This window comes from Balaenoptera borealis (genome assembly GCF_965194805.1).
Source record: "Balaenoptera borealis genome assembly, chromosome: 9".
NCBI lineage: Eukaryota > Metazoa > Chordata > Mammalia > Artiodactyla > Balaenopteridae > Balaenoptera > Balaenoptera borealis.
The window spans coordinates 3,142,985-3,168,868 of NC_138873.1; the positions used below are offsets into that span (position 1 = coordinate 3,142,985).

At 44.9% G+C, this 25,884-nt stretch overlaps 1 long non-coding RNA gene across 2 annotated transcripts; it reads left to right on the forward strand.

Moving 5' to 3' along the window:
- The first annotated feature begins 710 nt into the window (after positions 1-710).
- On the forward strand, positions 711-24,290 carry LOC309634526. Of its 2 annotated transcripts, none has more exons than XR_014248180.1 (2): positions 711-1,294; positions 19,793-24,290. It is a non-coding gene; the product is annotated as an uncharacterized lncRNA (long non-coding RNA). The 2 variants fall into 2 exon arrangements; XR_014248181.1 differs by having other exon boundaries at positions 23,767-24,290.
- The last annotated feature ends 1,594 nt before the right edge of the window (positions 24,291-25,884 follow it).

Genomic DNA, 25,884 nt, shown 5'->3' on the forward strand with positions numbered 1-25,884 from the left:
GGGGCAGAAAAGAACCCCGGGGTTGGAGGAGCAAGAGAGGGCAGGCCCTGGGTCTCTTAAGGATGGTCTTTTGGGGTCCTCCCATCCGCCCCTAGGCGAGGGGGCATGTTCCCGCGTGGGCGACACCCTGCCCACCCAGTGGTCCCCGCGCGCGTGCGTCCATCCATTCACTGCGGCTCCTGGAGCCGAGCGGCGGCCCCAAGACTCAAGCCGAATCTATGAATGGGAAGAGGGAAGAGAAGCAACGTCTGTTTCCACTCCCTGCTTCCCCGCCCCCTCCGCGCCTCCCTCCCGGCCGAGCGAGTCCGGCGCGAAGTGACAGGGGCAGGGGCGGGGGCACCGCGGAGGCTGCGGCGGAGGGGTCGAGTCTGGCTGGAGACAGCGCTATTTATAAACTCTGGAGCTCCAGGATAAAGAGGGCAGAGCGGAGTCCCCTCCTCCTCGAGCCCCGGAGCCTCGCCGCGCCCCTCCCCAGCGACTTTGATTTCATGACTCCCCCTCCCCCCCCACCCCCGGGCGGGCTGGCAGGTGCGGGGGTGGGAGCCGTCTCCGCCCGAGCGGCTTTGCCAAAGGTCCGGCTGCTGACGTCGGAGCGCCCGCTCCTGTCAATGAACGGCAGCGGCAGCCTGGGGACTGTCTGGCAACGAGGCTACAGACGTCATCGCCTCCTGTTGGACGCGGGGGGGGGGAGGGGGGGTGTCCGAGCAGCAGCTCCGGCTTAAAGGAAAACTCTCCAAGTTCCTGGCAGCCAGGGAGAGTCGTTCCCGAGAGCACATGCGCCCCAAAGCCCGGTGCGCGCGGGCACACAGGCTGGCACACTCACGCGCACACACTCAAACACACACGCACACTCGCACTTAGGTGCTCTGTAGGTGTGTGGGTCCAAAGTTGCGGCCGCGGGACGATGAGCTGAAATGGACCGGTCTTTCTTGGCGCCTAGAGCGCTCAGCGCGGCTTTCCCGGAGACCCCCAGATGGACACGGGGGGAAGAGGAATGCCACGCGCCGCTCAGAGTTGTCGGCTCCTTTTCCGGGGACAGCAGCGCGAAAGGCAGCCTGCCCCGCGCCTCTGGAATATGCCTGCCCAGTGCAGCGGAAGCGAGTGTTCTCGGAGAGGTCGTGAACTTGGGCCACCTGGGCTCGCGGGCAACTTGTTGTGCGCAGTTCTCAATGGAGCCCTGGACCCACGGGGCTCCGGGCCCGCCCGCTTTTTCCTTTTTGCTTTGCTTTTTCTCTCTTTTTTCAGTGTGTGAACTTGAAGCCGAAAGCAGATAGGCGCTTCGCATACTTTGGTGGTAAGTGGACTGTTCCTTTTACCTATTGTTTAACCCTTGAGAGTCCAGAAAAACTCAAATCCAACCTTTTTCCTACATTTAAAAAAAGTTACCATCGTTTCCCTCCATCCTTTTTGGCAATAAGAAAGTGAGTGTGTGTGTGTGTGTGTGTGTGTGTGTGTGTGTGTGTGTGTGTGTGTGTGTGGTTTGGGGACATGACTATTTTGGAAGAGGGGTGATGAGTGGAGGTGAGAAAAAAAGAGACCCGAGTGGATAAAACCAGAAGACTCAGGGGTGGCAGAGGAGGTGAGAGGGAGGGCAGCCAAGTCCAGCGCCTGAGCGATCACCTCCGGCTACTGCTTCTTGGACCGAGTTTCCCAGCTCCAAGTTCCCTGCAAGGCTGCCCTCCAGCTGCAAACGGCCGCCTCTGCAAGGCTAGACCCAAAGGGGCCTAGGGAGGAGGCCCCCACCCTCCTGCCTCCTTTCTGGGCCTCCTTCCTCAGTTCTGAATGGGGATGAGACCCCTCCCCTCCCCTTTCTGCCTCTGGCCTCTGTTGCCTCTCTCCTTGGGCCTCCCTCCACCTCCCCCAGCCCCTTTTGCAAAAGCTCAAAGGATGTCACAGAGGAGGAGGGGGTCCTGTGCCCCTAGCACCTGAAGCCATCACTATATTGCATCCTGCAGCATTTTGTTTTCTTCATTCTACCCAATTTTCCTTGCAATCCATTGAAAATATTCCCTCCCAAACACCACAAACACCCTCCCCCCTCCCAACACATCCCTTCCCAGGACATCAGTCCTTTATAGACAGGGCCAGAAGTCCTGATACACAGCACCCACCCTAGCCCCCTCCTAAATTAGAAAGAAATCAGCTGAGTGCCCAAAGAGCCTCTCCTCCCTGGTTTTTTGGTCTCTTTTTCCCTCTGGGCTTGCTTACCCTTCTAGTGGAAGGAAAAAGAGGAAGGAGGAAGGAGAGAGGGAGAGAGGGAGAGGGAGAGAGAGGGAGAGAGAGAGAGCAGAGAGCCCCCTAGACGGAGGGCTGCTGCTGAGCTGATCGTAGGCTCTCTGCGCCGCCTGGCCGCCTGGCTCCTGCTTCCCCAAAGTGCCTTCCCTCCTTCAGCAGCAATTCCTCTCTATCCATCTCCCTCCCTGGCCTCTCCTCCCCACCCCTTTCGCCCGTCTCTCTCCCCTCCACCTAACCCCACCTTCACTCTCCTCTCTGAGGGGGGAGGCTGGGGGTGCGGAAAGAACACCCCAAAGCCCCAGCCCCGGCAGAGATGTCGAAGAAACGCAAAGCCCTGGAGGGTGGAGGAGGTGGAGGAGAGTCCGGGCTCCCAGAGGAGGAACCCACTGCCTGCTTTGAGGGCGGCAGCGAGGAGGAAGGTAGGGAGAGGAGGGGTGGAGGAGAGGAAAGGAGCCTGCAGGGACGGTCTGGGAGTTGACGTGCTCTGCAGGAATGCTCCAGCCAGCCCTCGGCAGCTCCCTATGTCAAGGCGACTTGAGTAGACTTTTTCCCCACAAATGGGATTTTACATGTGCCTCCAGGAAATTGGGGGGTGGGGGAGTGGGAATGTGCTGATTAGGCTGACATTGAAGACCCAAATTTGGGTGAACTTGAAACTCTGTGGGGAGAAGGGGAGGGTGGGGTGGGGTGGGAGAGGAGGCTGGAAGAGGCTGGGCATGGATTGGGGATTGCTGGCCGTTTCCCGTCCTCTGACTGCCTTGCTGTCACATACATGGGGGTGTCGAGCTGTCCTATGGTTTTGTGGCCTGTACTGACGTCTGTGCAGGGCGCCTGAGTCCGGAGGGTGGGGTGCTGGTGCTGTCCCCCTCATGTGTGTTGCTGGCAAGGGCCATCAGGAGGGCTGCTGCTTCTCCCAGGCTTCTCCAGTCCAGGGATGCTCAGGGTTGCGTCATGTTGAATCCTCTTCTGCTCAGGCAGCCCTCTGCATCCTCCCGAAGTTGGAGGTGAGGTTTGAGGCAGACCTAATGGTGGACGGTGATCTCAAGGGGAGATGCCGTGCTACAAGCATCTGGGGACTCCTTTGCCTAGAATCATACCAACGAAAAAGTGAAGATGGGAAATTTCCTATGGAAGCAAAAGTAATACTTGGATATCTGATTGCCACATAAAAGAAACCCAGCCAGACACCTTTTATTTCACTTACAGTATTCTGAATTGGGTTCCAAGTAGGCCCAAATGAACCAGTCAAGTTTTTTTCTGGACTGTAGTTTAAACACAAAGGAAATATGAACCAGATGCAAATGTTTTGTTATCGGTTAAGCTGTGGAAGGGGAGGTGAAAGGGCCTGTGGGGGAATGGTCTGAACCCAGGCAGGGAGAGGAGCTGTGTTTTGGGCTTGCTCTTCTTTTCAGAGGGGAGCCCTGTGGCCTGGTCGGTGGCAGGGGCAGGTCGGAACACCGGGGGACTGGGTGTGTACCTCCAAAATGGAGTCCATGGCTTTTCTCCTTTGACGTCATAAGAAATACAAAGTCACCAAAGTCCTTCCTGCTCATAAAACATGAATCTCTGTGTCCCCTTGCAACCCTTTGCATGGCTTGTGTGCGTTTTAAAGCACAGGGTTTGCTTTTGGCTCTCCCTGGGCAGTGGGGTTTAATAGAAGCAGGTGAGAGCAATGTCGACCGCTCACCTCAGAAGAGGTTGTATTTCAGCATCTGCCCATGTTCTGACTTTCTTTGCTCAGTTGTGATCTTAGAGCAAAAGTTAGTAGAGCTCTTCGATTAATTTTACTGAAAAAAAAAGGCATTTGGTAAGAAATTCAAATATGGCAATGATTCTATCTGAACGGTATTTTGGTATTTTTCCATCTTTGGGGAGAATAATTCGGTATCACCATGGGTGTCTGACAAATTCATCGGCTCTATACTCAGCATTCAGTTTTGACCCGAGGTTACTCTCAAAGGTGCATACTATGTTCTTTTGGTTAAGCAACTAGTGAAGTCTATGGGAACTGACATGATTAGCGTGGTAAATAACCTGGATACATTTTATGCCATTTTCTAATAATTAGTGAATGCATGGCTGCCATTTATAAAAAGCAATAAGAATTGTATTTTAACAAACATTTATCGTCCTTTTGGTGGAAATGTGTGGTATTAGAATTTAAAAAGCTATGTTCTGGAGGTCCTGTACTAACAGTAGTAACAAAATTCCCACATTCCCTAGTGTGTTAGGACCCGGCCGAGAATATTTTGTAAGTCATAACAGGCAATAGTAAGTACCTGTATCTATGTTATTCAGAGCTTATCATAATTTTGAAGTGACTTATTGTACAGATTGGTTTTGTTAGAGCTTAAAAATGAATGTCTACTGATTTTACTGTATCCTTTGCATTTGGCAAATAAAAATGCTACTAGATAATTGCCTATGAATATGTAACTGTAGAAACCATTAAGTGTGTGAATACTCAAGTACCATAGGATTGTGAATGCATTTCCTTGGGAAATGGTAGTCATGGTACTCACCAAACGTGATGGAAACACATCTCTACATATATGGGAGGCTGTATGGCTGTGGGTACTTTGACCATGGAAGATGGGGAGGCCAGGTGTAAACCAGTGTTTGAGTGACGGGTGGTTATGCACCTGCAACAAAATATACAAGGACACTTACACATGCTTAAGGACCTGGATCTTATCACCTCTCCAACTCAAGGCTGTGTCTTTCCTTTGAGTCTCTCAGCCAAACTTGACAATATGCGCACACTGAAGAGAAAAGCATTTACGTCAGTCTCGCTGACCTTGTGTAGCAGAAGGGGTTTCTTTCGAGTTCCAGCAACTTGGAAGGCCGATGTGTTTGTTCATTTCAACCACTGAAAGCACATTATAGCATCTATTAGATCAAGGCAATTGGAAATTAAGTTTCATTGGGAGTCATTGATTTTAAGACCGTCTGTCAGCAGGTTGGCTTGGTCTAAAGTTTTAAACAGCCAACAAGCATGCAGGCTGCCTGGAGAGGGTGGAGTGAAGAACAGAGACCGCTGCTCCTATGCACGCCCTCACCTGCCACCGATCTGCGCCCCTGTCACGAGGCGAGGTGTCCGCTCAGGCCCTAGGTGGCTCTTTCCTGTAACGGCTCCCGTTTTGTTAATCGTTTCTCTTCAGGAGACTCGTTATGAGATGATGGTAAGATGGTGAACGGGTTGTTGTGAACACACATGGATGGTTTCCTTTTTGACTTATTTGTTCAGCTAGGGCAAGGGGAAAGTGAAGTGCCCTGTCCTAGTTTGGCTGAACGTTTATTTGGAAGTCCGTTGAAGTTATCTGACGTGTGTGCGTATGTGTAAAATCACGATCAGAATCAGGGTGTGGTCCTCTTGTGGGCCCCAGTTGGCTCTGTGTCCAACGTGTGTTCAGACTCTACTGATGGGAGATATTTGCATAAAATGTTAAACATAGAAAGATTTTGTCTTTACAACTTAGAGAGATCTGGTGTGCAAATGGGCAGTGCCGGCCACAATTTTTGCTTTGCTTTGCATCTACTGTCTTTCATGGCTTTGAACTTAGACGTGAGAGTGTGTTACAGCATTCATCTGGCTGTGGAGGTGATGGGTATGTATGTCGAAGACCATGTGGGAAGAGGCTCTGATGGAAACACTGAATAATTATAATTATTGATCTTATCCCATAAGAAGATACTTCTATTTTTTCATTCTCTTCACATTGCCTTCATATGGGTCCCTTTTCAAGGAATTGTTATTTACTTAGATACTTTGGTCTAATCGCATGATGTTGCATTAGCTCCTCTACACTGAAATATAACATTAAAGCCTATTTTCCAACACTTACCCTCTAGTTAGAAACCTGTTCTCTCAGCCCCTGTGGGCTCTTAGTAGGCTCTCGGAAACCCATTTCTGTTCTCCCCCTTCCCCACCCACACCCTAACTGTTCTGTATTGTTTTGTCTTCTGGTTTTAATTCTCATTTCTTTTAAGATGATTTTTGGATATAAAATGATGTCAAATGTTTATTATTACATTCAGTTAATCTCATGAGTGTTTTAAAAATAAGTAGTTTCTATCTTTGATGAGCTTGGTTAAGATCCTATCCAGCCCAGTTTTTCTGGTTTCCTGTCACTCTGGGGTGTGAAGTCACCCAAAAGGGGCCTCTGCAGTGAAGGAGTTTAGGGGAGGTTTGAACAGGACCCTTGACCTACTCATGTTTTACACTCCTCAGATTTCTTGAGCCACAGGGAAACTGTCTATGGGTAGCTATTCCTTCATCTGACGAGTTAATGACTGAAGTAAACATTGGTTTCTTAAAATCGTGTTCCTCTTTGACATCACACTGGCTTCTGGGTTTTGTGGCTTCCCTGTATTATTCACAGGCCATTGGCTTTGGGGGCATCTGGAAACAGGGGCAGGGGAAGTATTAGCAACTCTGTACCTCTAAAACCAGTTAAAGCTGAACATCTAGATTGTTAACTGCCCTACGTCTACATGACCCCCTAAAACCAGTTGAAATGATTTTTTCCTAACAGATTAATTGTTTTAGAATAGTTGATCAGATTTTTAATTATTATAAAAAATCTCTTAAAGGGTTATTTATAATCATTAATATGAAAGAGTGGCCTTGACCCCTGGAAGAAAATCTTGACCCCTAAAGAAAATCTCACAAGCGCACATTCCACAGAAGCTTGATGGCGAAGAGCATTACAGTTCAGAGATTTTTCAGTTCTCACCTTAGTTTCTCTGGCCCCCACCAGAAAGACCATTTTGCTCTCCAGTGCACCAAAGATGGTTGGCGGGGAGAGGAGAGTTTGGGGGAAAAGAAGGACCAGAATACAGAGTAGCATTCAGGGGTGAGTCCCCACCCATGGACCAGAAAGGAAGTCCCATTAGTCTAAAAAGACACGCCTGTTGCCGGTTTCCTCATCTGTAACATCAGAAGGTTGAATCAGAAGATCTGGATGGTGAAATTTTTAAGACTTTGAATAGGATTGTATGAAGAAGCAGGTAAACCATAACCGGCTCCAAACTAAATGGTAACTCGCAAAGGAAGTAGATAAACAGCAGTTCTTGCTGATGTGAAAGGCTGGGAAGTCACTTAACATCTGCACAATTTGGACAGGCTGGTGGCCGGGGCAATGCTTTCTCTCCATTCTTTCCAGAGCTACCAGACACTCTGAGCGTGGTGGGGTGTTAACTGAGGGTACCTTCTGATCTATGGTTTAGAAGCTACTCTTTATGTTGAAAGCAGTTTTGTTTATACTCTGATTTGCTAGCCCCTTCCCTGCCCCCGACAAACACCCCCCTTCCCCCTTCCCACCAGTGCAGAGACAGGATTGCAAATAAACAGAGGTGAGAGCTCTGTGGAGATGTTTCCTTCAAGTGCTTCCATGACTGGACTTAACCGTGCAAATGGAATCTTGGCTTCTTAGGTAAGCTGAAGTTATCTTCAGTTTGTTGGTTGGAGGAGCATTGTTAATATAAGAACTGCTCAACTGTGATATGAGATTCTTGTTGAAAGCTCTTTAACTTTCTGTTCTCTTCCTTGATGAATACAATGTGGCAATCACAATGATCAACATCATCATATTATATATATATACACACACACACACATATATTATACACACACACGCATATACACACATGCACATGGTAAAAAGTGTAAATATCAGAGCAGGACTTACAGAAAAGATGCAAAGTATGTCCCCCTCCAACCCCATTCACCTTTCCCAAAGGTCACCAACGTTACAAGGTTCTTATGACACCAACCAGAAATGTTGTGTGTGTATACAGTCGTCCCTCAGAATCCTCAAGGGATTGGTTCCAGAACCCACTGTGGATATACAAAAACCCAAGGATGCTCAAGTCCCATGGTCAGCCCTCCCCATCTTTGGTTCTGCATATGCAGATTCACCCAACTGTGGATCGTGTAGCACTATATGTATTTATTGAAAAAAAACCTGTGTAGCAGTGAACTTGTGCAGTTGCTCAAGGGTCGACTGTGCAGGAGTGCATACGTGATATCCCCTTCTTACACAGACACAAACATCCTCCACATACTTTTCTCCTGTACCTTTCTTTATTCACTTACTTATGTATTGGAAATTTACCAGCATATATAGATCTGCTTGATTTTTATTGTCTGTATAGTATTCCATGGCACAATGTAACATAACTGGTAATTCTTATGGAATTAATGTTTTTATACATAATGCTGTAATAAGCAACCATGCAGTATTTTTTTGAGCACGTGTACAAATCTATCTGTTGGTGAATTTCCAGATACAGAAGTTGAATCAAAAAGGTGACAACAATTGAAACTCCACCAAAGGCCTATTTGCCCACACCTGCCCCGATTTTCTTTTGCAGTGATCTACTATCACTATGGACACTACACTTTGGGGACCTAAAAATGGAGTGATTAGCAAATATAAGCAAGCTCCTCAAATCAGTGGGATAGAATATTTGAAGTCTGAGCAGTACTAGATGTAGGGCAACTGTAGCACCATGCACTTTAGGATTTATGGGACAGTTTTTCTTCTCCAACTCTCTGCTTAGAGCAGATGTGGATACGATATTGTGTTCTGTCCATGTCAGTTACTATAAATAGGCACAGGTTTGTGATTTTGCTATAAATTTATGTAATAACAGAGAAAGAATTATGTTATTTAAAATATGCATTATTATAAAATAGGATACGAATACACCTTCTGGGGAGCCCATGAAAATTATGATTGGTATAAGTATTACTCTTAAATTCTCACGTAACTGTAATGATATGTCTGGGTTTCGTGACTTTTATACATTTTATATACTTAGATTCTTAAATATTGACAGAATATAAACTCACAAAGGGCAGAGGGGAATGTCTTAACTGGTATGTTAAGACATTAAGCTTCATCTAGAACTGATAATTCCTGTCTTGGTCACTGTTTTATGCCTGCCCCTAATACAATGCCTGGTACATATTCCGCACTCAATAATTTCTTCTTGAGTGAAATGACCAATGTTTCTGTAACTAAGACATCTTAAGGTATTGAATATTCCATTTAATAGTGACCATGATAACTCTACTTGTAACTGGATAGAGATAAGAAGGAATATTTATATTGAGATGTAAAAATCTTTCATTTGTGAAAGAACACTGACTTTGAGATTAAGCATGCACAGATGATTAAAACATAGCATCACGTATTTACAAAAATAATTTTCCTTAGGACTAAATTGATTTTAAGGTATTAGTGCCTGGTCCTCATGTGAGAGGACAGTAGGCTCATCTTCCCTTCTCCCACTTTTTATTTTGAAAAGTTTTCCATCTACAGAAAAGCTGCAGGATGTGTACAGTGCGTGCTGAGGTCCTCTTCACCTAAATCACCAATGTGACAATGTGATACAGAATCTGACTCCATTTCTGATGGTTGGCTGCTGACAGCTTTCAGATCCCACCACCCAGCTTCCTGTCTGCTCCAAACCTGGGCAGGCTGATGCGACAGCCCACGTGGTCCTTCCATTGGTGCCCGTGGGAACTCAGTCCACACGAGCCCTGACTCCTACATGAGAATCTCGCAGAACCACCTGTAACCACAGGGAAACCTGCACTGTTGGCTCTCAAGCCATTTTCAGACATGCCTGGGAGTCTGCACTGCTCCCCTAGCAAAGCCTCGTTATGAGAGCAATAAACTTTTCCACACCCTCTTGGTGCGTGTGTGGGATCACCAGTCTCGACATTTGAACCAAATTTTGGGTTGAGGTGGGTCCATCTCATTCCCAAGTGACTGGGACAAACGTTTGGCTATGTTTTCTCCTCTTCCTTCCCCTCCTCCTCTTCTTCTTTCTCTCACAATGATTATTATTTTTGGCTGAACCACTTGAGAGTTATTTGTAGACATTATGATGATCTAGAGAATTCAGATTTATTTTCTAAGAGCAAGACATTCTCCTAAATGACCGCAATCCAGCAACCACACTAAGAACACTTAATGTTGATATAATATTATCTAGTGGGAGCACATGTTCAAATTTCCCCAATAATAGCCCATTTTTTCCCCTCAATCTAGGATCCAATCAAGAACCACACATGGCATTTAGTTGTCACATTTCCTTTAATCTAGAAATGCTCCCTGATGTTGACATTTTTGAAGAGTCCAGGTCAATAATCTTTTAGAAATTCCCTGTTTGGATTCATCTGATGTTCCCAAATGATCAGATTCAGGTTAAACATTTTGGACAAGGATACTATCCAGGTGACATTGGGTCACATCAGAGGACACATGATGTCAGCTGGTCCTGTCATTAGTGATGTTAAGCTTGATCACTTGGTTAAGGTTGTGTCTGCCAGACTTCTTTCTATATTGTAAAGAGAGGTAAAAACATATTCTGATAATTCACTACTTATGCCATGGCAAAAAGCTCTTTCTGAAAGTATAAAATGTTGAACACTCAAATCTGCAGTACAAGTCAATTCGTAACTCTATAAATTTGGATTTTGCTTACATACCTATATATATATTTTTTAAATGAACTGTAACATTTTCAGAAAGTTCACTTTCTTAGGTGAACAGCTTAATTAATGTTAACATATATCCATACCCAGATGAAGATACAGGACATTTCCTGCATTCTAGAAAGCTCCTTGTGCTCTGTCCCAATAAAACCCCTACTCACTCTTCTGAACTCTATTGCCATTAATTGGTTTTCCTTGCTTTGGGAATCACATATATGGAATCAGACAGCACATAGCCTTGTGTCTGGGTTCTTTTCTTCAACATTATGTCTGTGGGATTCACCTACGTTGTTACAGTTGTTTGTTCTTTTTGAGTGCTAAGTAATATTGTATTAATAGTCTACAATTTACTTGTCCTTTGTATTACTCATGGGTATTTGGGTTATTTCAATTTAGGGGTCATTACAAATAAAACTGATATGAAACAACTTGTGTACATGCCTTTTGGTGGACATAAAACTCATTTGTTTTAAATACATATCCTACACACTCGTTTTTGTAATCATTTGTGGAATGTGCTTTATCAGTCATTGGAGTCCATCAATGAAGATGTATGGTTTTCTATAAACATGTCTGCATATTATAAACCTTATATTCATGAGAAAAATCCCTGATGCATTCCAAGCCCTTTAACATGGCAACATTTGCAATCCAGATGTAGAATCTTGATAAATGAACTAGATCTTGTTCTTAATAGTAAAAGTCTGTACATAATTTTGATTCACAAATATTTGTTATTCCTCTCTACTGTGGATGTTGACTTTGATTCTTATTCATTTTTTAATATATTTTAAAATATTTATTTATTTGTCTTTGGTTGCATTGGGTCTTCATTGCTGTGCACAGGCTTTCTCTAGTTGCGGCGAGCAGGGGCTACTCTTTTTTTTGGTGCGCGGGCTTCTCATGGCGGTGGCTTCTCTTGTTGCAGAGCATGGGCTCCAGGTACGCGGGCTCAGTAGTTGCGGCACGCGGGCTCGGTAGTTGCAGCACGCGGGCTTCAGCAGTTGTGGCACGCGGGCTCTAGAGCGCAGGCTCAGTAGTTGCTCCACGACATGTGGGATCTTCCTGGACCAGGGCTCGAATCCGTGTCCCATGCATAGGCAGGCGGATTCTTAACCACTGTGCCACCAGGGAAGCCCTGATTCTTATTCATTTAAGAAGTATATTGTGCTTGCTTTGCTGGCTCTGAAGGAGGAGGTACTGAGAAGGAAGGTGAAATACCCACCAGGTATAGAGTCTTGAGGTGAAGTTGCTCATAAGGAAGATCCTTTTCTGTTTGGGGAAAGCTTACCCAACTTAGGAATCTCTACCTAGGGAGGTCCATAACTTCATTTCAAGAAGGAAAATATAATCAGGAGGCTCAGTTTTCTTTCCCAGGCTATCCTTGAGCACTGTCATGATGTTGATTTTTGCCTCTTTCCATTTTTCTGCATCAAGACAGTCACTTGCCTGTCTTATCTGGGGCTTCCCTGGGCTAACTGTGAAGGAGAAGGAAAAAGAGACAGATGTGACTTTATGCCACCCCCTGACCTGCAATAATAAAACCCATGTTTACATAGCAGGTGCTGTAGCTGGTGGAGGACTTGCAATCATCCTAACATTTAGCTCCAGAATATCTCTCAGGAAGGGAACGATCTTGGTTTGGAAAAATGCTTTGGTGCACACCAACAGTAGAAGGTGAGACCCTGGGACCTCAGGGGCAAGGGCTTTGGTTGCTCCAGCAAAAGGGAGAGTCCCTGAGTGTAAAGAAAACGAGAATGTGAGAGAGAACAGAAAAGAGGAGGCTGTGGGGGCCAACTCAGAGGAGGACCCCTACTAGTGGTGCGGTTGACAGGGAATCAGAACCCAGGAGTGACTGATGGTGACTGCAGGTTAATTTGGTAGGTGGTGCAGGCTGCGCTCCTCTGTGTGTCCTGAATTCTTTGATAAGCCTACCAACTTCTTCAACACCTCGTTTGTAAATGGAAACCAGTGCAGGGCCTGAGTCTCATGTCTGGGTTGACGTGGAGCAGACCTGAGTGTGTGGAAGTAGCAGCCAGACACAGGTGAGCCCATGGGGTCTTAAGTCCTAGAATATTTTTAGGGCTGTTGGTAGGGCTTTGAGTATCTCCAGGCTATAATACGCTATTCAGGGCAAATCTCTCAATCTCAAGCCCTGACTTTGAGCTGTATTTGGCCACATGTTCCCTCTAACTTGAAGTTAATTGGAACATTTTGGTTGTTGTTACAGCTTAGTCTCCTGTTCTTAATACAGCATCACCTCTGGCTTGACATCCAGCAAAAGATTGCAAGGCATTGTTAAAACCCTGGTTTTTCACTTAGACCCAGTGGATTTCGATGACCCAGTTTAAAATCACTGGGATTGGATAAAAACCAGCTGCCTATTGTAAGTGATTAAAATGATAACTAACACATATAAATAACAATAACTTGTAGAGCAGGAGGAGTTTCCTTTAACTTCATTATGAATGTCCAAAGTATATAGGGAAAAATAATTTGTTGTAACATACAAGAAAAATCCATTATCAACTGATAGCATGTTAATTTAATCCATCCCTCTCTCTGCTTAATATTAAGCTCTTTTCCTGCCCATTTCCTTTAGTTTTTGCTGTTCAGTCTCTCTGATTGTCAGACTTGAGGTCATTGTTATTTGATGGTCTCAAGTGCAAAAGAATCGCAAAGTGGAACTGAAATGTTGCAGTGACAGGATTTCATGAAATCCATGAGAGTGATGTTGGGAACAGCTCCATTTCTGTGCTAAGTCATTGAACATGAGTTAGACTTTCATCTGAAGAAAGAAAACCAGCAAGGATTACTCAGTGTCCCCACTACGATATATTTCTATCCCATTCTGTTTTCTTTTGTCAAACATCTTCTGAGTAAGCGCTTGACCTGTGCTCTCTGCTGGCCACACAGGGTCCTGGAACCTTGGGTCACTGTGGGGATGTGATGTTTCACTCGTAGGACAAAAATGCTACCTGAGATTTTCTTATTGTGCTTACTTGTTTATAGTCTGCCTCTCCCTGTGAGAATGTGTTCTCCATAAAGACAGAAACCTCTTTGGCTATTTTTCCAGTTAGAGTAAAGCCCGGCAAATATTAAGTGCTCTGTAAATATTTGTTGAATAAATGTATGAATGAACAATGGAATTCCCTTTCTAGTAGAACTTTTCTGTAGACTTAGGATGCCCAGAAGGTAGTGTAGAAAAGGGCTAAGGGGGACTTTTAGAAGAGCCCCCTAGATGGGCTCTGTGCCCCCAGCTCTCCTGCTTTAGCCCATCTGTGCTGAGGTCCCTGTCAGTTACAAGTGGCAAAATCCAAAGAGAACAAATCTCAGGGGAAGCCGGTTTTCAGGGAGTCCCTGGGGGAGAGTAAAAGATGGAGCAGTGGGGCCTCCAGCCTTGGACAGGGCTCCTTTGCCTGCAAGCCCATCCCCAAGGTAACAAGGCGAATGGCAGCTCCAGGTCAGACCTTAGGACCCCAGAGCAGGGAGGAAAAGAAAACCTTTACCCTGCTGGCCTGGCCCAAGTACCCCAAAGACAGAATTTCTCGTTCTGACAGACGGGGCAGAGTCCACTTCTAGAAGAAACTATGTGCGTCAGACAGAGCAACCCTACCCCTCCAACAAGTGCAGGCAGCCTATCACCAACCCTTCTCCTACAGGGAAGTCACCAGCTCTCCTTTTATTCTCTTGTAAAGTACTAACGCTCTCCTTGGGCATGAGGGTCTGTCACACTGTAGTCCTGAAGAGATGGCACTGAGATAATGGATGTGCCAATGCGTGGTCAACTAAAGATAGCCACACAAAGTGAAAGCCTTAACATCTTGTGTGCTTCTCCCACCCCTCCCCTTACAGGACCCTCCCATTCAGCTAAACTGATACTTACTTTCTAGGAGCGCTTATGAAGTTTCCTCTTCCCAGGATTCTGCTCACCACTCAGTCTCTCTTCGTAGAACCCTTCTGCATCCTTGGAGGCCCCTTGGAACGTCTACCCTCTCCATGAAGCCGTGGCCATCTCCACGAGAAGGGTGGGGTGTCCTTCCTCCTGGGTCTGGGGCTCTGGGTGGCCTTAGGCACTCACCACATTCTGTGTGGCATGAGGGTCATTTCCATTGTTCTGGGATCCCCATTGGCCTGAAAGATTCTAGAGAAAAGGGGCTGTTCCATATGCATTCATGTAGTCATTCCAATAAAAGTTATTACTCCATGCGTAAAAGTAGAGGAAAGAGATGAAGAAAGAAAACCACACATATTTGCCTTGATAAGAAGCTCTGCATTAATTACTAGTGATAGTCTATATATGGTGTGGGAAAGCAATTTTAAAATTACTACAAACTTTTTTTTTTAACATCTTTATTGGAGTATAATTGCTTTACAATGGTGTGTTAGTTTCTGCTGTATAACAAAGTGAATCAGCTATACGTGTACATATATCCCCATATTCCCTCCCTCTTGCATCTCCCTCCCTCCCACCCTCCCTATCCCACCCCTCTAGGTGGTCACAAAGCACCGAGCTGATCTCCCTGTGCTATGCGGCTGCTTCCCACTAGCTATCTATTTTACATTTGGTAGCGTATATATGTCCATGCCACTCTCTCACTTCGTCCCAGCTTACCCTTCCCCCTCCCCGTGTCCTCAAGTCCATTCTCTACGTCTACGTCTTTATTCCTGTCCTGCCCCTAGGTTCTTCAGAACCATTTTTTTTAGATTCCATGTATATGTGTTAGCATATGGTATTTGTTTTTCTCTTTCTGACTTACTTCACTCTGTATGACAGACACGCACATATAGTCACCTTATCTTTGATAAAGGAGGCAAGAATATACAATGGAGAAAAGACAGCCTCTTCAATAAGTGGTGCTGGGAAAATTGGACAGCTACATGTAAAAGAATGAAATTAGAACACTCCCTAACACCATACACACAAAAAAAACTCACAATGGATTAAAGACCTAAATGTAAGGCCAGACACTGTAGAACTCTTAGAGGAAAACATAGGCAGAACACTCTAGGACATCAGTCACAGCAAGATCCTTTCTGACCCACCTCCTGGAGAAATGGAAATAAAAACAAAAATAAACAAATGGGACGTAATGAAACTTAAAACCTTTTGCACAGCAAAGGAAACCATGAACGAGATGAAAAGACAACCCTCAGAATGGGAGAAAATATTTGCAAATGAAGCAACTGACAAAGAATTAATCTCCAAAGTATACAAGCAGCTCATGCAGCTCAATATCAAAAACACAAACAACCCAATCCAAAAATGGGCGGAAGACCTAAATAGACATTTCTCCAAAGAAGATATAAAATTACTACAAACTTTTGTAGCATTATTCAATAATGTAGTAGACTGATTCAAGTGGTATTTTTCAGACAGTAGAAAGTATAAGGGTAAAACTTCAATGACTGGTTTACAGGGTGGCTAATTCATAAGCAAAAATGCTTAAGTTTTGCTAAGAAATTCTGTCATGTTATTGAAGAAGGAAATTGCCCAGATATCCAAGAAGCTGAATTGTGATAAAGAAAAAAAAAAAGAAACTTACCTGGAGAACTGTTCCTCTATTTATAAATTAAGACTAGTAATGCCCAGTCATTCGACATTTCTTTGGATATTTCTGTAAAGGTCCTGTCTTCACCCATCCTTGGATGGTGGTCTTGACAAGCTAATGATGTTGTTAGTCCATCTTTATCTTCCAGGGGCACCTTACTGTACCACATACATCTTTAGACTGCCAAGGACTGTTGGATGTTTCTTCAGTATGTTTGTTTTTTAAGAAGACTTCAGGGCTTCCCTGGTGGCTCAGTGGTTAAGAATCTGCCTGCCAATGCAGGGGACATGGGTTCGAGCTCTGGTCCAGGAAGATCCCACATGCCGCAGAGCAACTAAGCCCGTGCGCCACAACTACTGAGCCTGTGCTCTAGAGCCCGCGAGCCACAGCTACTGATCCTGATGCCACAACTACTGAAGCCCGTGCACCTAGAGCCTGTGCTCCGCAACAAGAGAAGCCACTGCAATGAGAAGCCCGCACACCGTAATGAATAGTCCCTGCTCGCCGCAACTAGAGAAAGCCCGTGCGCAGCAACGAAGACCCAATACAGCCAGGGGAAAAAAAAAAAAAAAAAGAGACTTCAAGCTTTTGTTAACATAATGCCCCTCTTAGTCAACTTCAACTAACCTCAATAAACCTTCCTTGTATCTTTCACTCACAAAACATACGCGGGGATCCTCAGAGCCCTCAATTCCATAACATTTTGGAATGGTCTCGACCAGTGTTTTTTGGATTGTGGGTAGCAACCTATTTGTGAGTCATGAAATCTATTTTTAGTAAACCCAAATTGTATTTCTAAAAACTGAATGGAATGGGGGGAAGGGGGGAGAGGATGGGAGGAGGGCAGAGGGGAAAGGATGGGGGAAGAGAGGGGAGGAAAAGGGGGGGGAGGGAAGGGGATAAGGGGGAAGACAAGGGGTGGAGAGCGTGAGGGTGAGTCCTGCAAGCGGCAATTATTATTTAGTGACTTGTGTGTGTGCTCATTTGGTCCTATTGTAAAAATAAATTTCATATTGTGAGTTGAAAAAGTAACAAAACCCTGGTCTAGACCACATTTTACAGATATCTTCATGACAACGGATAGCCACACCACCAGAATTTTTATGGCCCCTTGGTGAAAAATAATAAATAAATAATTTAAATGAATTCATGCAAATTTCTTTGGATTCAGGACCATCTGAAGAGGGCTCTGAACTGCCTGTGTTAACTGGAAGTGAAACCCATTAACATAGTGGCACCTACGGGGCCTCAGTCCCAGGTGGTTTATCACATCCCTGCTCTGGTAGCTGCAGTCGTCTCTCTGCTTTGCTGTCAGCTAACACTCCTGTGTGAGCCTTGCCTCCCCAGCCAGACTGGGGACATTGTCAAGTCATGATCAAGTCTTCATTCCAGCTATTCTTCCAGCAATGAGCACGGAGTAGCTGTTCAACAAGTGATTTTATGTTAATGACTGAGAACCTGGAACACACCTGAGAAGTGGGTCCCCACGAAGAGGTGGAAGGTGAGCGGGAAGGAGAACAGGAGGACAGGGGAGAAGGTCCATATTTGGGTGCTCCTGTCAGGGCAGATCAGAAGGCAGTGCAGGGAGCCTGGGGCCAGCTTGGAGGAAACAATGCGAGCCCCTCCGGGTCTTTGCTTTGCGGGGTGGCAATCCCCACCAGTAACTCGAATCCTTGTTTCCCAGTGACTCCACCTAGTGAGTAGAACAGAATGTGCTCCACCTTCCACGATAGAATGAAAGGCACGCTTTCCTTTCTAAAATCATTTTTCCGTTCTCGAAAACTTTTCATGCCTAATTCGCCATCGTGATGTGCTTGGGGAGTAATTATCTGTGTGTGCTTTTTTAAGTTAGGTTCTTCTAGGCTTGTGTGATAGAATGTACCTTTTCTCCTCACCCCCTCACAGGGGGTGGACTTAACCTCTGTTATTTATGCCTTGATTGCTACTTTGTCAAGTCTCACTTGTTGTTTTATACTTTAAAATGTTTAAAGTTAAATCAGAGTCAATGTGATGGGTACATATAGTTCTTTAGTTTTCTCCTTTCAGTGTGAAATCTTACTACTCTAGATTTGATAGGTAAAAAGGTAAAATAATGAGATAAATAAATAAAAGCTTTGTGTCTGCCTACATGCCAATTTGCAAAAATTAATGCCAAATTATCTCTGGAAACATCTGGAACAGCTGTGGCTGTTAGTATTGCTTCACCCCCCCAGGTCTGATGATTTAAACTTTCCATTTCTCTTTGTAAAAATTAGAGACAATAACTGACTATAGCTTTACTCCCCTTCCTCCCATCATCAGTAAAATATATGTAAAACTTGGTTCTTAATTGGTGAAACACCATTTACAATTTGGGTCTGAGTTGGGGTCAAGGGAGAGAGAAAAGAAAAGGAAAACTTCACAATCACACAATCACATGTTTACTATGTGCAAAGCAGCAGAGAATTGCAATGAGTGATGGACCAGAGTTTATTTTCTCAGCCCTAAGGAATTTTCAATCTTTATGGAAGACAAGCCTGTGTTACAGGAGCCATTAAGTGAGTGACTTCATGGAAGTCATTCGAAGGGTTACAGAGGTTTCTGAGAGGGCATGATCCATTTCTCCCAGCCCTGGGTGAGTTGAATCATGGATGGCCTTGATGTGCTCACTGGGTAGTGAGGAACCATTCCTCGTGTTTAAGCACATTGGATCTTACAACCAGAGTCTATTTCTGTGCAATTTCTTTCTTTATTTAAAAGAGATTTTTTTTTAAACAACTTTCAGTAGATTCGATAAGGGGTCCAATGCATGTTCTGATAGTGTTTTCCTCAATGCATTGTCTTTGCTGTAAATTTCATTCACTTATTCTTGAATGAAAACAAATGCATTGGTAAAAATTCAAAAGATACAAAAGCCATATAATGAAAAATGTCTTTTTTGTGTTACTTAATACTGCTTCAAAGTTTTCTTCATATAGATATTGCCAGTTCCTCTAAGTTCATTCTTAGGTATGTTTATCCTTTTTTCTGAATTGCCCTTATAAATGTAATCATTTCTTGCACTAAATATTTTGGAGTAGTTCCTTATATATGGTGAATGCTATGGATATTTTTATAAACTGATTTTTAAATTTTGAAATAATCTTAAACTTACAGAAAAGTTTCAAGCCCAATAGGAAGATCTTTTATTCCCTGAACCATTACCCTGGGCAAGTTCTACAAACTAGGACATTCTCTTACATGAACACTGATACATCTCTACCTTCTAATCTTCCACTTCTTCATGTTTTGTCAGTTGTTCTAATAACGTCCTTAATAATGAAAGGATCAGGCCCAGAGCCACACATGGCATTTGTCACTTTGGTCTCCTTCAGTCTGGAGCAATTTCTCAGTCTTTCATGGACTTTCATGACCTTTGTGGTTTTGAAAATTATGAGCAAGTTATTTCGTAGCAAGTCTCTTGAGGGGGAAGAATGTCATAGAAATGATGCTGTGCTCTTCTTATGCACCTTAACAGGTGGCCCACGAATTGAATTTGTCCCATTAGTGAAGATGTCCACTTTGACCACTCAATCAACTGATTACAGGAGTGTCCTCCAATTTTCTCCATTGTAAGTTACATTTTTTCCCCCTTGTGAGTTAGTAAGGAATTTGTGGGAAGGTACTTTGATCCATGTAAATGTTCTTTTCCTTTTCAAACTTTCAGTTATTAATTTGCTGATTTACATAAGTTTTTTTTTTACTAATAAGTTGTATGAGCTGTTTGTATATTTTGGAAATTAAGCCCTTGTCGGTCACAACATTTGCAAATATTTTCTCACAGTCCGTAGGTTGTCTTTTCGTTTTGTTGATGGTTTCCTTTGCTGTGCAAAAGCTTGTAAGTTTGATTAGGTCCCATTTGTTTATTTTTGCTTTTATTTCTATTCCCTTGGGAGACTGACCTAAGAAAACAGGTACAATTTGTGGATTTACATGAGTTTGGACTCTTGCTTTCCTATTTTATTCAGTGGATTACAATACATTACTACCACTGTTCATTTTGAAGCTCAAGTAGTCCCAGATTTGGCTGGTGGGAGCCCCTTCAAGGTGGCTTCTGTATCTTTTGACATATTTATCTCTACCTCAGTCTTGATCTCTATATCTATCTACGCAGAGAGACCAAGGTATGCACACATATATAAACGCACTTACATCTGTATTTTTTCTATACCTGTCTATATTCAAAATATGGAGTTCATGCCAACATCTTCATTCCAATCCAGTATCACAAGGTTCATTCTAAGTTTGTTCCTTTTCCATATTTGCATCTTTCTTCTCTGATAAAGGGAAGGAACCTGGCTATATCTGCACCTGTGTGTTATTTGGTCAACTTCTCCTTGTGTAGCCAGTGCCCCATAACTGCGGCTGCCCCTCCCCTGTGTGGCGCTCTCCTCATCCATCCAGCCCTGACTCCCAGATCTTGGCGACACAACTTCTCCCCAACCTTGGCCTTGGCGAGGCTGCTTGTCTTGTCGGCCCCCGTCTCATAGCTTTGGGACTGAATTGTTCAGGAAAGGAAAGGGTAGAGGAAGCAGAAGAGAAAGAGGAGGAGGAGCGAAGGACATTTGAATGCTGTCTTTGTACTCATCTACCTTACTGACTCTTATGTCCTTTATATTCATCCTTCAGATTAGTTTTCCAAGTACCTCAGGTGGTCAGTTACAAGAAATGGTAATTTTACTTCCCCTTTCCAAACTGTATACCTCCTTCTCATCTGATTGTACAGCTTAACACTTCCAGGAAGTCATTAACATGAACAATGATAAAGACGCTATGGGAACGCTTCTTTCATTTCCCCACTTATCATAGTACTTACTGGCTCTTGGGTAGAGACAGGTAAATCCATCAGGGTGATCTTTCTTAAATGCAAACCTGATCACATCACACCCCTGTATCAAACCTTTAGACACATTGACAGATGAATAAAGAAGATGTGGTACATATATACAATGGAATATTGCTCAGCCATAAAAAAGAATGAAATAATGCTATTTGCAGCAATATGGATGGACCTGGACATTATGCTAAGTGAAATAAGTCAGACAGAGAAAGAAAAATGTCATATGACATCACTTGTATGTGGAATGTAAAAAAAAAAGATACAAATGAACTTATTTACAAAGCAGAAATAGACTCACAGATGTAGAAAACAAACTTATGGTTACCAAAGGGGAAGGGGGAGGGATAAAGTAGGAGTTTGGGATTAACATATACATTCTAATATATATAAAATAGATAAACAACAAGGTCCTACTGTATAGCACAGGGAACTATACTCAATATCTTGCAATAACCTATAAGGGAAAAGAATCTACAAAAGAATATATATATATGAATCATTTTGCTGTACACCTGAAACTAACACAACATTGTTATTCAACTATATTTCAATAGAAATTTTTAAAAACAAACAAAAAACCATTTAGACAGTTTCCCATTGATCTTAAAACTCCCAATGAGGTCAGATGCGCTGTGTCTCCAGCCTTGCCTCTGGTCTTTTATTTTTTATTTTTATTTTAAGATATTTATTTATTTATGGCTGTATCGGGTCTTACTTGTTGCACGCGGGATCTTTTGTTGTGGTGCGCGGGTTCCCGACCGGGGATCAAACCCGTGTCCCCTGCATTGGAAGGTGGATTCTTAACCACTGGCCCACTAGGGAAATCCCCCATCTTTTATCAATAGCTTTCTTTTTAGTAGCTTTCTTTTTAAAAGAGTGGACATTGAATACAGAATTTTTTTATCAAACTACTTTCTAGCTCCTATAGATATAATCGTATGATTTTTCACTTTTGATCTATTAATTATTTTCAGAACATTTTAAACTCCTCATTCACAAGGAAGCTCCCGATTAGATACAACTGAGGTTTCCCATGTCATTTGGTCAGGATAGGTGACAAACAATGCCATGGAACTGAGTATATTTCCTTCTCCTCCCTTCTCTCTCTCTCTCTCTCTCTCTCTCTCTCTCTCTCTCTCTGTCTCTCTCAGTCATGACACCTCTAACATCTTAGAGGTGCATGCCTGATTCTGCTCCTCCTTGACTAAAACATAATCAGTGTCTTATGTCTTTGGCCCATTTTCTAGAAATGCATTTGGGTCCGGGACTCCCACTGTGACAGTGGGTCGCCGTGATAGGCCTTACTGAGCAGTTTGGCATGTTGATAAGGCTTTCTGCTTATGCTTCACCAGTGTGGATGACCCCACCCCGCGCAGCCCAGTAGGTTTGGACCCGGATGCCATACAAAATACAACCATGGCTGTGCATTTGTTGTATTGAAACCTGACTTTATGCAGGTGCGCCCTGTACCCCTCACTAATATCGAGCTTCTTGGCGAGTCATCTTCGCTCGCCTGCTTCTCCGATACCTTCCTCAGAGCTGACACCCACTGTCCCTCCTCCATCGTTTCCACTGGGACAAGGACATTGCCGCAGATCAACTCCCTTGATTACAACCTTTTGTGTCACTTTCCTATAATTTTTGAATGACTATCAACATCTTTTACCTGCATTGTCTCCTAATCTTGGATTTCTCTGTTGGATGCTGTAACTGCTAACCACCTGCACCAGCATTCCTGTATGTATATTTAATATTGACATCTACATTCCGTGTTTGAGAAAGGTTAGCAAGAGTATAATTTTGAGGAACGCTGTTGTGAAACCTAGGAGGAGACAGAGTTTGCGGGGAAAACAGCTACCCACCTACTCACACACTTAATGAAGCAGGGGAATCACACCATCTCTGTACAAACGCATAAAAAAAAGATTAGAGCCTGGGAAGATAATTCCTGAGCAATCGCTGGGCTGTCTCTCAGGCAAAGTTGCAATCCATTCCGAGAATTAAAGATAGACATGTAGGGGACTTCCCTGGTGGCGCAGTGGTAAAGAACTCGCCTGCCAATGCAGGGGACACGGGTTCGAGCCCTGGTCCGGGAAGATCCCACATGCCGCGGAGCAACTAAGCCCATGCTCCACAACTACTGAGCCTGTGCTCCAGAGCCTGCGAGCCACAACTCCTGAAGCCTGCACGGCACAACTACTGAGCCCGTGCGCCTACAGCCCATGCTCTGCAGCAAGAGAAGCCACCGCAATGAGAAGCCCACGCACCACAACGAAGAGTAACCCCTGCTCGCCGCAACTAGAGGAAGCCCACGCGCAGCAACGAAGACCCAACACAGCCAAAAATAAATAAATTAAATTAATTAATTAAAAAAAAAAGATAGACATATTACATCCAGGAAAATGCCCCAGACATTTCTTTCTTCTGCCCTCCGTCTCACGTACAGATGTCATTTCTTAATTTAAATGACCTTTTTCCTCATATTTGTTTTAAACTTTTTTTCAATCGTTTAGGAAAGAAGATTAGTAGTGATGGAGTTCAAAACTTATGGCAGCAAAATAATTTCTTTTCCTTTGTTTGAGTCAAGATTCCTTTTCTCTCAAATCCCGCAGCTTGTGACACAGCCGTCGGAGGGAGAGTCGAAGTCCAGAGCATCTGTGAGCGTCAGCTGGGCCCTCGGTGAATAGTGAGCACTTTATGGTCCTGACTGGGTCCCTCTGCCCGTTCAGTTCTGGAAACCATGGGGCCCATTTCGGTATCTCCTCTGAAGACTATAGAGGCTTTTACGGCGACTCTTTCGTGCACGGGCCTCATGCCTTTCTCCTCTTCTCCTTCCTCCTCATTCTCCGCTGTTTAGTCTTTCTCATCTATTTGTTTTATTTTCTTTTGCTCTGTTGGTTGGGTGTATATTTGTAAGCTGTGTGAAATCCCTTTTGGCATAAAATCAGGAGAACATGAGTAACTATAATGAAACAAATAGATACATTATTATGTAGCACCTGGCACACACTTTACCTAATTCCTGCACCGTGAAGCCAGGGACATGACTGTTTTTTATCCTCCCATCTTCCCCTGGCTACAATGCCTTGCAAAATCGTACCAAAGACTTAATAAACGTCTGGTAAATTGTAGAGAATTGTTTCTGAGTCCATGTGGCAAAGCAGGGAACTTTCTGCTGGGTGACGGCAGAAAAAGTGAGTGGGATTCCAATACCAGTTATGTTTGAGCATCTTCAGTGTGTTGGCCTATGTGTGGTGGGGGGAGCACTGCGCCAGCCCCCGGGGGCCCAAAGCCCCATGGTGTCCCAGACACAGGGAAGTATGCAGACGGCAACGGGAAACACAGCGAGGGCACAAAATGCAAAGGAGAGGATGGCCGGGGCGGGGGTGGGTGATGTTGACTCCCACGGGTTCCCGCCTCCGTCTGAATGCCGTCTCCGTGAAACACACAAGAAACCAGGGTCCACAGCCGAGTGAAAATAACCCACAGCGATGCTGGTCTCTCAAGCCTCCACGCTGAAGCACACGGAAGAGGTAACTGTTCTGCTCTTCCTGCAGATGGTGTACTTCCCCATCCCCTACCTCTTCCCCGCCCGGCGCTCATCTGGTTCTGAGAAATGAGGTGTCGTTGAAGTTCAAATGTCTTAGATCTCTTGGAAGATAAAGACCCATCTTTGTAGTTCTCTGGTCTGGTGGACTAAGACGTGATGTCGGTGTTTAACCATGTTTTCGGAGGACCTCTGTCTCCCTAAACTCACGTATCCGATGGCACGAAGCAGGGTTGGTGAGTCGTAACAGATATGGTTTCCTGAACACTTGGTGTAGTTAAGGCCAAGCCCCAGGGATTCAGGGGCCACGGCAGTACCCTCTTCCTCGGCCCGTCCTGAGCGGCTTAGCCAGGGGCTCGGCCCCGACACTGACCACCGCCTTCTGACGGAGCCCCAGCTGCATGCTGGGCTGTGGACCACGTCACAGAGTCAGCCCGGGGCTCCAGATTGGAGTCCAAGGCCAAACTCAGACTGGCCCTGGCCAGACACTTCTCCGTGGAGACGCACACCTGGGAGTCAGGAGCGCAAACCCCAGTCAGCGCCAGGTTCTATTTTCTGAGCAGCGCGACGTGCAGCCGTGTGTTAAGTGACGGAGAAAGAGGCAGGTGAGGGCTTGCTAGCGAAGTCCCGGGCGGGAGCGCAGCGCCCCGGTGGTCACACCCCGGGGAAAGGTTAGGGTCTAGACCACAAAACCCTGCTGTCCTTTTCGGACAGGGCTGTGGGTTATGCCTCCAGAGCTCCTCGGGCCCCAGAGTCCCAAGTTCAATGCCGTGCTGCGTCCATACCTGGGTTTACACTCCAGACTCAGGCGAAGTCTGGTTTATCTTGTGTGTGCTCAGATCAGCTTCTCCTACCGAGCTCTCCACGAGGGCACGGCCACACCCTTCACCGTGTCACCCGCCGAAAACCTGGGCCGTCCCTTTCCTTGACAGTTGTGTGAGTCCTGCCCCCGTATCATCTCTCTCCTCTGGGTGCTGACATCTTCCCTGTTCCCTGGGCCCCAGCTCGGTCCCTCACCGTGTCACTCGGAAGGCTGGTTTCCCAGCTCAGGTTCACGTGTTTCCCATACCATCTCCGCACTTCTGCTAGAGAGCTTTCTAAAATAGAACACGTCCACAGGATGCCCTGCTAAACACTAGTGGGTGGTCTTCAGGGTCAAGTTTGGCAAAGGGGTCCTTCATTT